This window comes from Ambystoma mexicanum, chromosome 2q (assembly GCF_040938575.1).
Source record: "Ambystoma mexicanum isolate Mex_15411 chromosome 2q, UKY_AmexF1_1, whole genome shotgun sequence".
In the NCBI taxonomy this organism is placed as follows: Eukaryota; Metazoa; Chordata; class Amphibia; order Caudata; family Ambystomatidae; genus Ambystoma; species Ambystoma mexicanum.
This window is the reverse complement of record NC_090924.1, coordinates 62,896,582-62,911,738: the sequence shown is the minus strand read 5'-3', so window position 1 is coordinate 62,911,738 and position 15,157 is coordinate 62,896,582. Positions and strand designations below refer to the sequence as shown.

General features: G+C 49.3%; 1 protein-coding gene across 4 annotated transcripts in view; it reads left to right on the top strand.

Moving 5' to 3' along the window:
• The window catches only part of ADCY9 (adenylate cyclase 9), a 725,821-nt gene that overhangs the window by 223,052 nt on the left and 487,612 nt on the right, over positions 1-15,157 (top strand). The gene's annotated exons all lie outside the window — the stretch shown is intronic.

The window sequence follows — 15,157 nt, the reverse complement described above, 5'->3', positions numbered from 1 at the left end:
CCTGGCCCCTGCACATTAACCCTGTAAGTGCTAGGAGCCAGGATGTTCTTCCAATTTACAAAGGAACGTAACACTTAGCAATCAGTGCCTCGTTGCGACTGCTTTTCCGGTAACACTGCGGTATTGGCGTTTTGCAATGTCCTCTTAAAATGAACAACTACAAGCATTCCAGCGTAAGGTCTGAGGGCACAATCGCAGAACCCCCCAAACTCATCCCAATCAGGGTAGATGCACCAGAATTTGGAGGTCGGATCCACACATAAAGAGATTGGTTGCCCGGGCCAGTTAGAGTTGGGCAGATTAACATGACCAAGTTGGCTACTACCTTGCCAGTGCCATTTTTCTATTATTGCAATGACTTGATTACACATTTTCTACTGAGAACAACTTCCGAAGTTTAATTTTGAAGTCGTCTTTGTAAGGTTCCGTAGCAATACCATGTTTTTTTGTTGTTTTTTAACATACCAGGTGTCTAGCGTCCACCTGCGTATAATTTTCTTGGAAACGTCAACTGTATCCCCAGGAGGAGGAGAGCGAAATTGCAGCGCACCTTTCACCAATCCCCTCATTTATTTTTTCAAAGCATCAAGCAATGCACCAATTAAGTTGCACGCTGCATCTGCCGCCCATGCTAACGGTATTTTCTAGGACCTTGCTGACAAGCGCCCACAAGCTCATTTTTCCAAGTGGATCTTTTTGTGTAAACATCCAGATATAATTGTGCGGTGCTTTAAGTTGTTGCACTTGAGAGCTCCCATTATATCCGAAGATTGCGCGACGTTGCATCTGGAATCGTCAGAAACGTGGCGCCTTGAAGAGGCTGCTGGCATGCGCACGTGCATAGTCTCTCCTGCTTGCTAAGAGTGCGCATGGCAAGTATCGGGGCCGTTCCATTCGTACATCACCTCTTTACACCCGGCCAAGCTTGAGTCTATTCTAGTCTTACTCAGTCTACCTCCAGTGTTGGTTTTCTTTGTCTTTTGCCTGTGGGTTTTTCTGGAACATTTCTGAAAGACTAGCCATCCGTTTTAGTTCTGGCTATTTGTTGGTGCTGAAGTGCCATCTATAATCTGAAACTGTTGCATTGGAGTGCAGCTAAAAGGGAGATAGTAGGTGAGAAGTGGGATACAGCTTGTAGTTTGGGTTATCATCCCACCCATTGACTGCCTCTGGCCATGACAATCCCTACGGCATACCCACCAACTACCTGCGCTCCCCACCCAAAAATCTACCGGGGATCTCTGAGCTCGCTCTGCCAAGCAGTAACATCAAATGTTGGCCTGCCAGTGTCACTCCTAAGCAGTCTGATGCATGTTAATAGCTTCATTGCAGCTACTAGAGTAATAGACATATATTAAACAAGTGTGCCTTGAGCCAGTTGATTTATATATCTGTTTCTTCCTGTACTCAAGTACTGTTGAAAACTAGACTTAAACAAGCCAACCGTTTTGGCGTGTGTGTACCTATTACATAAGCATTTTCTGGGCACTGCTATCATACACCCAGGTAATTGTACCACTTTCCAGCTGTTGCCATCTTGTGACGAGGTAGTTCCAGTTTCGCAGTGCCTCATGAATACCTATTCAATGCATACACAAGTAAAAAGGGTTGGCTTTGCCAATGCTTGTCCCTTTTCCTGTTCCGATTCTATTAACCATTGTCTGTCTGACTGCTTTGGAAACCCAGATGGAGGCACTTTACTTATCCTTCTACCTCTCTGAAACTGAGATTTCCTATGCAACTCGTCATATATCTATTACATAGCTTCCAGTATCTTTTCCACCGTGGCTACTGTCGCTTCTCCCGCGGCTCATAAATGTATCGTCCAACGTGACTCTTACATTTCTTCCCCAGAACACACAACCTCAAGTAACCAGATCTTGTTGCGCCAACTGTTTACCATAGGAAATGTATTTTTCATCACCTTCTCCACTTGGGGTTTGTTATACCCGAAACCAGAAACCTCTGGGTATTAAGCGCGTTATAAGTAACCTATCATATCATATCATATATTGACCCTTCTCCTGTCTGGACTCAACCATTGTGCTCCTCTCTCTGTCTTGGTCTTTCTACCCGGGCACTGCATCATTTCCTAATCTATTCACATTCTCATGGCTTCTCTCCTTCGTCGTATGTCTCTAAGATGACTGCCAAGTCCTCATCCATTTCCGTTTCTGTATATTGTATTAATATGTGTGTACAGTCTTGCACCCTTACCTTTCTGGCCCTACCGAACATCCCATCCAGTTGTCATTGTTGAGCGCCACTGGGAATGCTGACGACATTATTACCTCTTTGTACGGTGCCAAAAATGACGTTCCTTCTGCCCCCTGGCACTGAAATATAGATTTACCTACTACTCTCCATAAGTTTGGTATGCTCTTCTGCTAGTTTTAGGTTTATATTAAAACTCACTTGACGCTTTCTCATCTTTACATCACGAATCGTGTCATCTTCTGTATTTCCAGTATGCATTTGACATTTAGAGTTAGCTCTTTGCAGAAAAGTAATGTGTGTCATATATAGCAGAATTCGCTGTTTCAGCTATGCCACGAACACCACAGCGCCACCCAGTAGCCATCACAGGTGAGTAATGCATTGAGGGTATGCAAATCAGCTTAAATGTCAAGCCTGTGCTCCAGGAAAATGTCTGCCTTTATGGCAGTGCTATTTTATAAAGAGCATTGTTTCAACACAAGACAGGTAGCTTTTAAGTACGTAGATACATGAATACATGTTTCACCCTGTATTGGAGATCATCGGTACACCTTTATGGGGTATGTAGGGAATAGGGTGAATGATAATCCTATAAACCCTTACATTATGACTGACTCTGCTTCTGATCTATGTTGCGCCCAAACTCCATGGAAGACAGTGGAAGGGAGAGTAAACTGAACCCCGAGAGGACTGTCATTTAAAGAACCAATCATCAGATGGTCTCTGTGAAGCACACAGAGTTCAACTGCCCCTAAAGCGCCGGAAGTGGCATGGCAGGTGTGAGAAACATAGGGGTATTCTCCCATATAGACTCAGAGAACCCTCTATTTGGATGGCCAGGGGAGGGCCATCACTCTTGGATCCCAACCCTGGAGGTGGACGAGTGAGGGTGGATCTTGAAAGCTTGCGGTTGCTGTCGGGGGGAGTACCCCAGGTGAGACACAGTATGCCAAAGGGACGGCAGGCGAGGAAGAGAATGTCCCGGAAGCCTTCGTACGATATATGGACACCCCGGTCCCAAATCTAAGAGGGAGAAGGAAACATCATAACACAATAAAACCAGACAAGGAGGAGTTCCCACTGTGGCACCTATTTGGCCTCCCCGGGCTTAGACCAGAGGGAAAGGGAATCTCCTTTGGTCTATAAACATGGAGCCAGGAGACGCCCCTCTTTTCCTAGTCACTTACCTTATACTGGGTTCGCCCAGAAATACCCATTGCCATCTGGCCCCATCTCCTTTTTCCCATTTTCAACAAGTACTGGGACGAGGAAGATGTGACTGGGAGCAGTGAGGATTCCATCTCGCCCCATCCCAATTGCCAAAAAGTACTGGGACGAGGAAGAGGCGAACAGGAGCAATGTGGATTACACATAGGAACAGCCAGGGAATAAAAAGAGAGGCCTCATTCCTAACACCTTTAGGCTGTCAGGAAAGGTTAGGCATTTACCTCAACTGTGCACACCTGACTCCACTTTACTCTCCACTACAAGATGTGTGGTTCAGCCAGAAGCAGTAAGCAAGCTGGTGTTGCTGGTTGGAATGTGGAAGCCTGGAAGAGCCGGAGACCCAAACGCCGAGACGCTGACCCGGTGTGTCAGGAGGGTTTCAGCGTAGCGAGGGAGCTGTGTCTCCAGGGAGACGGAGTGAGGCGTGCTGCAGGCTATTAGCCATGTCCATGCCAGTGCTTGTTTCCCTGGGACGTGAGCTGGTCCCAGGGGTGGCTTAGGGGCAGGTGATAAGACCCTGACCTCGGTCTTCAGGATCCCGAGGACCCGCTGATCAGCGCCACGCTACCAGTGAGTTTTCAGTCAGCAAGAGAGTTGGAAAACTCTGTAGCGTGCAGCGGGCTGGAGCGGAAGAGCGGAACAGAGAGAAGCAAGCAGTGTTAAGAGGAAAGCAGAAAGAAATTAACATTTTTAATCGGAAAGCAGAAAGAAAGAGCAAAGCGCAAGAGTGATTACAAAGTGAAGAAAGAGGGCGTGGGTGATCCAAAAGCCAAAATGGGGGTTACTAGTGACCCGTAAGCAAAGGAGCGCTAAAAGCCTGAAAGCTAGAAAGGGGGTGAGACATTGACCCACAAACAGGAGAGGGGCCATGAGAGACACAGATACCAGGAAAAGGGGTGCGAGGCACCCGAAATAAAGTAAAGTGTGTGAAAGAAAGTGCAACAGCGCACAAGTAAAGTGAACAGTGAAAGAAGGTGCAAGTGGGCACAGGAAAAGTGGAACCCTTGGAAAGGGGTGCAAAGGTGCACCGCCAAGTAAAGAAAGAACAGAGTGAAAGAGCCACGGAAGAGGAAAATGTGCCAATGAATAAGGAGAGGGGTTAGTGGTCAGAGTTGTCGCGCCTGGGAGGAGCAAAGAACCCGGCATTCTCGAAAGTCTCTGATACTACCCCTATGAAAGAACTGTACAGTGACAGGTACATCCTGACAAGAGGAACTTTTTGTTTGTGTGAAACCAGAGGGGGCCTTGGGCTTGGGGAAGGGAACCCTTTGAGGCCCACTTAAAGACATTGGTGAACTGTGTGAAGAGAAGCCTAGGCTTGGGGAAGGGATCCCCAAGAGGCCCATTAAAGATATTACCAGAGGGGTTAAGACTTTGGGAAGGGAACCCTGAGAGACCCATAAAGACCTTTTTATTTTTAACTCTGAAGAAGAGGCCTCGCCTTGGGGAACGGAACCTTGAGAGACCTAGAAGAAGCAGAGTGCTCTTTTGATTTTTGTGATTGAGGCCTAAACTTGGGGAAGGCAACTCTTGAGAGCCTAAAAGTGAACTGGAAGGGTCAAAGCTTGGGGAAGGGAACCCCAAGAGACAGACACCTTGTGAACTTTGATTTGCTGCAAGAGCCCTATGGGGAAGGTTCCAGATGCAAACCTTTTAAGTAGAACTATTTTTGAACTGGCAGAGCTACACCTATTGGTAAGACTACCTGAAACCAACCGTGCTTTACATTTTCTTTTAAATCACAATTTTTCCCTTAAGGAGACCCCTTATCACATTTGATTTAAAAGTGAGGGCATGGATAGGTTTGGACACAGATGTACTTTGGCTTTGGACGTATGGATATCCACGGTCCTTAGAAATATCAGTTGAGGGTACAATCCTCTTAGCGTTAGGGCCAGTTAGGCATTACACAAACCCACTACGTTATTCAATAAAGGTTTTCCAACTATTTAATTTGAGTCTGTGTCTCTCTTTATTCCATGCCTGTCTCACACAGGTCAGGGAGAGAATGCCAGATGTGGCATTCCGTCCCGCAGTGTGCACTATGAAAGTGCAGGCAGGCAGACACCAGCGATGAGCAGCCGGAACCACCAGCGCAACTTCAAGAATGGGAACATAGTATTCCAGGGCCTAAGCCCCAACAAGAGGCCGTCTACAGGTCCTTGTCCCCAGCAATTGGCAGATAAGATTCACCAACGGCCGATACAGAATCCCGTCGGCAAGTCACATAAGCGGCTTCAAGGTGAGAGGAGCCCTGGGCAGACTCCACACCCCTTCCGAGGAGCACAGCTCAATGTAAGCAGGTGCGCAGTGGCTCCAGTAGAATGAGAGACAGGTGGAAAGGCGGGATAGAGAACAACCCTGGAATGGGTGAGAACCAAGGAACCCTATAAGGGGGAGCAAGGAAGAGACAAACCCCAGGGGGCGGGGGGCAGTGAGAAAGAGGGACACCCCAAAGGGGAGAGAAAGAAGAGACAATGGCGCTGGGACCAGGAGTCGGACACATATTGGACATTTGCATGATATTTTATTAAACAAAGAAATATAATGCCTATCTTGCGCTATCACTATGGGGTTTTTCCTGCTTATCCAAACTAGATAAGGGAGCTTGTAAGTCGTCAGGAGTCAAAACAAAAACACTCTCAAGACTCTAAACCTATCTGGCCCTAAAAACAAGGGAAATGGCTAAATGCAGTCTCTTCCTTTTAGCCCTCCCGGCTTTCTCTCAGGGTTTCAACACACACTTTAGTTAGAAAAGTATTATCCATTCTGTTTCTTATCTATCCAGGTTATGCCACTCTCCAGGATGTGCTTCTGAAGTTCTTGATGAATAATTGCACACTGGCTCTCTGGGAGCTCCTGAGCCCGTCTAGAGTCTCAAGTTCAGGGATCGAAATTTAGACTCGATATGCAGGAGCTAAAACCAGCTCCAGGGTATTGAGAATTAACCAGTGACAAGAAGCTACAACTGGGGTACGAACAGCTAGTACATAGCATTCTGCAAATTAAACTTCCACATAAGATGCAAACCTATCACTTTGTCCATTTTGTGTGACCACTTATGCTTTCAATGTCATATTGATTTGTCCTAATAGTCATGTATAGATTGCCCTAAATGCGCAGAGTTAAATTCACATAGGTGTGTTTGTTCAGCAGTAGTTGGCCCGTGTAGACAAAGGTAGCTCCTGGTAGCTGTAGAAGCCAGGTTAACCAGGTTTGTCTAGACTAAAAGCAGGAGCAAAATAGCCCCCAGCTCCCCTCAATGTCGAACACTGCATGTTCCCCTTGTAGTGGTTGTCTCTTCCCTTGCCACTCCACAATTTGTATCCTTCTGTTTTTTGGATGTTCTTCTCCACTTAGTTGGAGTTTCTTCCATCCTTTTGCTGGTTGTGATAGTATCTCTTGTGGGGACTGTCCTCTGGTTTTACAGTCAGTGTCTAATACTCTTGTAACTGGGGTTTGAATTTAGCTTCACAACTTTGTTAAAGTTCTTCATCAGGGATTGCCAGTATTCATTACACAGTATTTCAAATAACTCCCTTGGAGTCTCTTCATATAGGGCTTTCACTCTTCTCAAGCTTTCACCCTCAATATTAAAATTCCTTGCATATAGTTCATACAGTCCCCGTGGCCTCCTCCTGTTTAGAATCACCCGGATACCTTCAGTTAGCATGGGCTGATTGTGCGGCTCGCCGCTGGAACATATCTTCGTTCTATCTGCATGCCTATATAGAAGCACGACAGTTGCAGTTCAATCTTGTCGCAAAAAGATCTGTCAAGCAAGGGCCCCTCAATTCCATCAACCTGCGAAACACTGACTTGTATAGCTGCCAGTCACTGCAGTCTCTGAGGTACTTGGAGCTTCAGTCTGCCACTAGGGACCAGCAGGTACTCCATGGTCTGGCTTACACGCCTCTCCAGGCAGAAGGTACCAGAAGTCCTTGGCTAGTTCCGCTAGGTTCCTGAACCTGGTGCCCCCAAGCCGGTTGGTGTACAGCATGGCTGAGACATTGTCCCTCTTCAGGAGGATGCAGCATTTGACTCGGTCCTGTGTCAAGCTCTTGATCATGACGGAACTCGCCAGTGGCTCTAACCAATTGATGTGGAGCTTGGTTTCCTTTGTCAACCATCTCCCTCCGGTCAAGATCGCTCTACAACAGACTATTATCAAATCTGTCAAAGACCTGAAAAATGGCCTTCCCATTCCAGGCTTCCATGTGCTGGTCATCGCCTCCTGACACGTAGATATTCTCTGATCGTAGGTCATGCTCTTCCTCAGATGCTGAATTTGTAGGCACTGCAGAGCTCAATAATGGAGTGGCCTGTAAAGATTGCCTGATAGAGAAAGCTAGGTGTCTCTTCTCGCCAGTTCTCTCTGGGATATGTTGTCCCTTGCTAAAATTTCTTTGATTTCCTTCTCGATAGCATTGATTTTGATAAAGGGGAGACTCCATGTTCTCTATACTTTGTCTATCATGAACCCCAGAAACTCTAACCTTTACATGGGGTTTGGCTTTGATTTCTCCCAGTTCCCCAGAAATCCTAATTCCTCCAGGAGATCGGTTGTCTTTCACTTGAAAGTGAAGCAGTTACTCCTGTGCCATAATTCAGACGTTGACCAGGTAGATTATCAACCTGACTCCCCTCTCACTCAAACCTGGTCCCCAGTGGGTTGAGCAGCTTGATAAAGCACCATGGAGCCGATGAGAGCCCAAACGGGGGAGGCAAGTGAACTCCCACCAGCATCCTTGCCAGAGGAACCGCAGGTACCGCTGTTGTGGCTGAAAGATGGGTACTGTCAATTAGGCGTCTTGCAGATCTATGCGGGCTAGTCAATCCCCACTTTATAGGACATCTTGAAGGAGGTGAATACCCCCCATCTTGAAGTGGCGATATAACAGCGAGGCATTGAGGATCTTGAGATTGATGACGGGTATTAATTTGAGCTTCCTTTTGACCAGAAAGAGGTTGCTCAGGAACCTGCCCGACTCGCATCCGATAGAGGTGATATTGAGCTGTCTCTGCAGGCTGTGACTTCTTTTCCCACCTATCCATGATCCTCTTCAGAAAGGATGATCGGCACTGGAAGGTTCCTGATCAAATTTTAGGTGGAAACCTTATACTGTCTCTAAGACCCAGGCGTCTTTGGTGAGATTCTGCCAGCTGTTTAGGTGCGCTGCTAGTCTGCCGCCAAAAACGGGAAACCCTGAGATAGGATGCACGCTTCTTGCTCTCACCTGGGGTGGCGGCTTGCTGTATAATACGAGCCTCAGGTCTTGACACAGACTTCAAAGAAATCGCTTTTTAAAGCATGGTTTTTCCATGTCACTTTTGTTATTTTTTAATGGTGTTGGTTGGTGATAAATACAGTTGACTCTAAACTAGTGCAACAATACAATGTCCCACTATTGTGTTGTTTGAGCCCCCAAATTGTCTGTATGGGCGGGGCAGCACCTGCCGCCCAGATAGTTGTTATTTTATTTTTGTATCCTGCATTCATAATACGACCAATTTCAAGTGCCGAATTGCAAAGTAAAAAAAAAAAAAAAAACCGGGCTAGGTGTGCTACTCATTCCTGGCGCGAGACACCTTGAACACTGTGACGTCAATTGTGTCTTGGGGGAGAGTACTCTAAAAATCTAGGAGCTACAAGAAAATACATTTTTGAAAATGAAGACCGCAGAATGCCGGCAACAAAGTTGTAATCCAACAACGGTGTATGCCAGTATAAATAGCAAGGGGCAATACAAACATAAAATAAACAGAACACAGATGGTTAACTTTGTGTATATGTATGCACATAGGAAATGTTCCTTTATGGTCTTGTCGGATCCCAAAAATCTTTCAGATCTGATGCTGTGCTCAGATTGTAACCTCGCTTCTCATCTCCTTGTGAGAAGTATGGCTATGAAGGATAATTTGCATAGCCGCTTTACTTCTCGCGCAGAGCATTTCATTCTATTTTTAAATGAATTCCAGTTTCTGTCGGAAAGAGACAAGTCTGTGATCCACATTATGTCGGGCTCTCGAGGGACCGTCCCGATGCCTTGTTAGGCAGGTGGCGCGGGGCTGGGCGTGCACGTGCGCAGGCGGCCTGCGCGCGCTCTTCTCCTGGGCCGCCTTCTTTTTCCGTGAAGGCTTATGGCGTGCGTCCGACTGCATAATCATGCAATGGAAACGCAGACACCTGCAGATCACTATGGGGACTGATCTCCGCCATCGGCGTGTTCTCCCTCGGGCCTCGGAGCCCCAGATTACCGACTGCTTTCTCCCCGCCTCGACAGGCACTTTCCAAAACAGGATTCTGAGGCCTCCGAAAGCCCATCAACTTGCTGTGCCCACTGAGTCGCGCGTCTGCTTCTGAGCGTTGTAGTAGTAGTTGCCATATTTATCTTATTTAATGGTACTCAGCCCTTCCTTCTGCCATGCGAGGTGGATAAACTGAGTATGCCTAGCCAGGATTTGAACTTGAAGTGTGACGGTTTGCCCCATCTGAGGCGAGTGCTTAACTAGTGAGCTATCAACCTGCCGTTCGAAGCTTTGTTTGCACTCCAACAACTCTGTTGGAAGGACTGTTCTTCACTAGAGCCCTATGCTGAGTTGGACTTTCACTGGCAATGGTGTCACATGTGTTTGTTGCTTTTAGGGCATCTGGCATGGCACTGGGCGGTCGCGTAGTATTGTCCATCCCTAGAACCACCTCTGTGTTCTATTCATTCACAGCTTCGCCTGTCAAACTCATTACATGCTCAAATGCCCACCTTCATGATGCATAGGGGCTTATTATGAGCCTGGCAGTAATGTCAAAAACAAGCGGTATTTGTAATACTTCGGAGAAACGGGGGTTTGGAGCACGTCAAACAGTTGCTAATAAAGTATGCTACATTTGCGTATAGGTCGGGACAGAACCATGATTCTCCAATGCGTGCTGCAATGAACTCTTTCCCTGTGTGAGTGGGATGATGCAGTTGGTTTAATGCCGTTTTCAGTAACGCAAGAGGCATGACCACTTTGCCTGTGTTGTTTTGCTGCCATTGGGTATTGGTAGGGGACATTGAACACCCTCTCTTTACTCATCTCTTGGTGCAGCTGCCTGCAGCTCCATTATCTGGGTTTCTGGTAGGTACTTGTAGCCGTCCTTTAATAGCATCTGCCTCACCCCTCCCCTTTGATTTTGCTTCTCCTTCAAGTCCCACATTTCTCCAAAATATGATGCACATTTTGCCTGATAGTCTGCAGCTTCATTACCCATGGAGATGGCGTCCTCCCCATTGGTGTGTTCTTGGCACTTCACCAATGGTAGTTCCTGCGGGTATGTTATTACTTCGATTAGTTCTCCTAACAGCAGGACATGCTATACTGGAGACCCATCCGCCCTCCTGAACCCTTGTCTGACCCACCTTGCCAATCCTGAATGTACTGTTGAGGTGACATGAGCAATCTCCGAGTAAACTGTCACCCTCTTCCCTTCACATTTTTGTAGTGCCAATATTAGTGCCATTAGTTCGGCTGCTTGTGCTGAATAATGAGGAGGTAAATGAGCACTCTCAACTACCTCACTTGTCCAATCGTCCTTCAATCTCACTACACCAGCTCCAGTTCTCCTGATCCCATCACTTTGATAGTTGAAGACCCATCAATTTACAGTACCACTCCCCCATCAAGTGTGCCCTCCTCTACTTTGCGTGTCTCAGTGAAGAACTCAATGTTCTTTGTACCGTCATGAACCCATTCTCCTGGTTGATAGACATCTGCCATGAATAGTGCTGGGTTTACATTTTTACATTTCACGATCTTCAATTCTGGTTTTGATAGTATCATCTCATACCCTGATGCTCTTTGTGTTGTCAGTGTGCTCTTTGGCTTATGCAGCATCGCAAAGAGGGCATGTTCCATGTAAAGGGTTGTTGTGCATCCCATTGTTATTGATGACACCCTTTCTACTGCGAGAACTGCAGCAGCCAAGTGTTGTTTGCATGGAAAATGTCCTTTCGTTACTGGGTCAAGCTGCTCGCTCTAATACGTAATTGGCTTATGGCCCATGCTTGTCTTTTGGATCAGTACTGCTTTCATAACCACACTGTTGGCATGTGAAAACAGGAAGAATTCCTTTTTGTAGTCTCGGGTCCCTAACACTGGAGCTGGGCATATTGCTTCTTTCAGCTCGTTGAATGCCTCAGTCATTTCTCTGGTGCAACCCAGTAGCTTTGCTCCCTTTTGTGCTTTCTGTCCGGACATTCCTATTTGCGCCATGGTTGCCGCCGGTATTTTACCGTGTCCGCCTTGGTGGATGGCGGAATTACCGCCCTACTCCAAGGTGAGCGGGGGCGGTAATTCCCCATTCACCAAGGCCCTTCCCCATTGGCATTTTTGCCCCATAGGGTATAATGGGAATGGGGAAGGTGCTAATTACGGTACCGCAAATTGCGGTTCTGTAATTAGCACCAAGGTCCCTTTGCGGGTTCGTTTTTTAACGCCTGCTAAAAGCAGGCGTTAAAGTACCAACTTGCAAAGGGACCTCGTAATAAGGCGGTAAGGGTTAACGGTCACCGGTACCCTTACCGGTGACCGTTAACCCTTACCGCCTACCGTGTAATGATGGTGTTGCAAGGAGGCCTATTTATTAATAAAATAGAAATAAGTGATTGAATTTAAATGTAAAAAAATTATACATCTATGAAATTCCAATGTCAATGCTGACCCCAGTGAAAACTGATCAATACACTAGTCCCATCAATTTCCAATGCTACATTTACAGGAATAGACATTTGTAGCACACACGTCACCATCTGTAACTTTGATTTACCCTGAGCGCCATCCACCATGCATTGAAAAGTGTATTGGCCTCAGGATAAAGTGGTCATCGTATAGAAAGCCAAATTAACCTAAAACACCCCTGCCTATCAAGGTATCTATGCTTCTCCAGCATGGGGTCTGGCATGGATTCACATGCTCATGAATATTCCCTGTCGTCACGCTGGGAATCCTCGGTAAAGAAAAAATCAGTATCAGTTTCGTTTCTGATCTGTCTTTCGTAGTAGTAACCAATCACTGATCTCTGCGTCATACTGACCACAGCCAATAGCTGCCCTCTACCTAAGCCCCGCCTCTGGCAGCCATCTTCAGATTTTTACCGCACGTTCAAGTGTTGGGAGTCCTTGTGCTTAGCTCTCGAGCTTTTACTGCGTGTTTCGCGGTTTTTCAGGTGAATTTTCACATTTTTTTCGGTTAATCGAGCCTCAAGCTCCACCGTTTCTACTCCCGTTAACGGCTATCCATTGCAGGATTTTCCTACGCCCCTCAAGGGTGAAGATTTCGTCGAATCAACTTCTTGGAGGATTCCAGAAGATTCTCGGCCTACTTCGAGATGGCCCAGGATGCGAGTTCGTCACTCGGTCCCAAGCTGTTTCGCAGCTGCCCTGGATGCGGGCTGCAGAATGTGTTTAAGGAAGACGAACATTCGCGATGCCTCTATTGTCTTCATGGGGACAAGACTCATGTAGAGAAGGACTGCCAGTTCTGCAAGAACTTGTCGGAGCGGACAATGAGGGACCGTCGATCCCGTCTCGCAAGCTGGTTGGAGAAGGGCTCGACGGGTGAGAAGAAGAAGAAAGGGTCCGAGCGGGCTTCTAAGTCCTGTGCGGGCGCCCCGGCGACGGGGGCCCAACACCAGGCCAAGCGCCGCGAGTCCGCTGGCTCCGGGAACGCTGAAAGGTCGGGCTCTTCGGTCGCCAGGCAGGGCGCACCTTCCCCGGCACCGTCAACCACGAGCCAATGCTCCGGTTCGGGGAAGAGGAAATCCGAGACCCCGGGTAAGCTTCGGGAGAAGCCCCGTCCGATCTCGGAAGAGGGGGAGCGAGGCGTCGCCCCTCCCCCGAAGGAGAGGGCCGAGATGCACCTAAGGTGGTCAAGGCCCCTACCCAGCAGGCGAAGGCCTCTATCGAGGCTATTGCGGCGACTCTGGCCAAGCCGGCAGAGACACCGCCAGCGGAGACCGCCTCCGGGACTAGAGTTTCCCTGCCGCCAAGGAGGGAATCCTCTTTTCAACCCATCGTCGTGGCCGCCATGATGGAAGAAGCGAGGGGGGGCAATGTGCCCTCCTCGAGCTCGGAGTCAGCCTCAGAGGAGGAACTGACCGAGGCCGTGAGGAACCTCGAAGTCCAATTCGAGAAGGTTCGATCCCGTCAGGAAGATCCTCGGGAGATAACCGAGGAAGACGACGATGGTGAGGAAGAGCGACCTTCCCTTCCGGCGCAGCCGGATCCTGGGCCTCAGGATGGCTCGGTGGCCATTTTGTCGGCCATCCAGTCCTTATGCTCTGAGATAAGGACGAGATTCCCACGGCCCAGGCCGGAGGACCCGCAACCGGGCCCGTCGGGAAGTCCTCAGAACAAACGACGGAGGACCCAACCCTCTCCTCCGCTCACCCCCGTAAGGCCTGCAGTACCCTCCTCATCCTCCCACGAGTCGGGAGATGACGGTGTGTTGGGCTCGACGACGGGTTCTGAGGGCGACGACGACGGAACGGGACTCCCGTCTCCCGTCGCACGGGCCTCGCCGCCCGACGAGATTGGCTCATTCCACGCCATGATCGCCAGGGTGTCCGAATTGTTCCAGCTCTGCCCGGAGGAGCAGAGAAAGGAAGGTTTCCTCTATCAACACTGGGAGGCCAAGAGGAAGACGGTCATCGCGGTGCCCCTAATCGATGACATCTGGGAGGGGGGCCTGTCGGTTCTCAAGAACCCCTCCACAGCACCAGCCATAGGGACCGGTACGAGAAGAAGTACCGGGTCCCCGAAACCGCTCCCCTGTGCCTCAGGGCCCAGCCAACGGCAGACTCGGTCGTCTCGGCGGCGGCGAAGAAGAAAGCGGCGGGGTCAGGAGCCTCGAAGTCGAATTCCCCGCCGGACGGCGAGGGAAAGAAGTTGGACGCCATGGGCGGTGGGTCATTTCGTCGGCGGCGACGAAGATCAAAGCGGCCAACGCCCTGGCGATAGTGGCCCGTTATGACAGGGAGCTCTGGTTTAAGCTGGGCCCCATATCGGACTTCCTGCCGGACGACAAGAGGTCCGAGGCCCTGGAAATACTGCAAGAGGGCGAGGTGGCGTCGGACCACGCCATAACGGTGGCAACCGATATTGCCGATACCGGGTTCCGCCAGCTGGGCAACGGTGTTTGCCTACGACGACGGGGTTGGCTCCGGGCGACCGACTTCCGTCAGGACGTCCGGACCAGGGTGCTGGACATGCCGTTCGACGGCAGCAACTTGTTCGGGAAGGCGGTGGACGAATCCCTCCAAGCCATAAAAACGGACACGGAGACGGCCCGCGCCCTAGGAGCCCTTCAGCAACGACGGCCCTTTCGGAGCTCCGGAGGCAGACGGGGTGCGTCCAAGGGATCCAGCGGTGGCTCGTCGTCCTACCGCCAGGCTCCTCGTCTCAGGAGGCCTACAGGGGTCGTGGCAAGCACGGAGCACTTCGCCGCCGTCGGCAAGATGGCCAGGGCGGCAAGGCCACCACCTCCAAGCAGGACTGAACCGGCCGTGGTCTCAGGCCCCCACCGAAGCACCCCGGTGGGAGGCCGGCTGACGAACTTTGTCGGCGCGTGGAAGTCCATCTCCACCGACCGTTGGGTGCTGGATACCCTGGCAAGAGGACACTCTATCGAATTCCTGAAGAAGTGCCCTCACGTTCCACCTGTGGCCAGGAAGGAG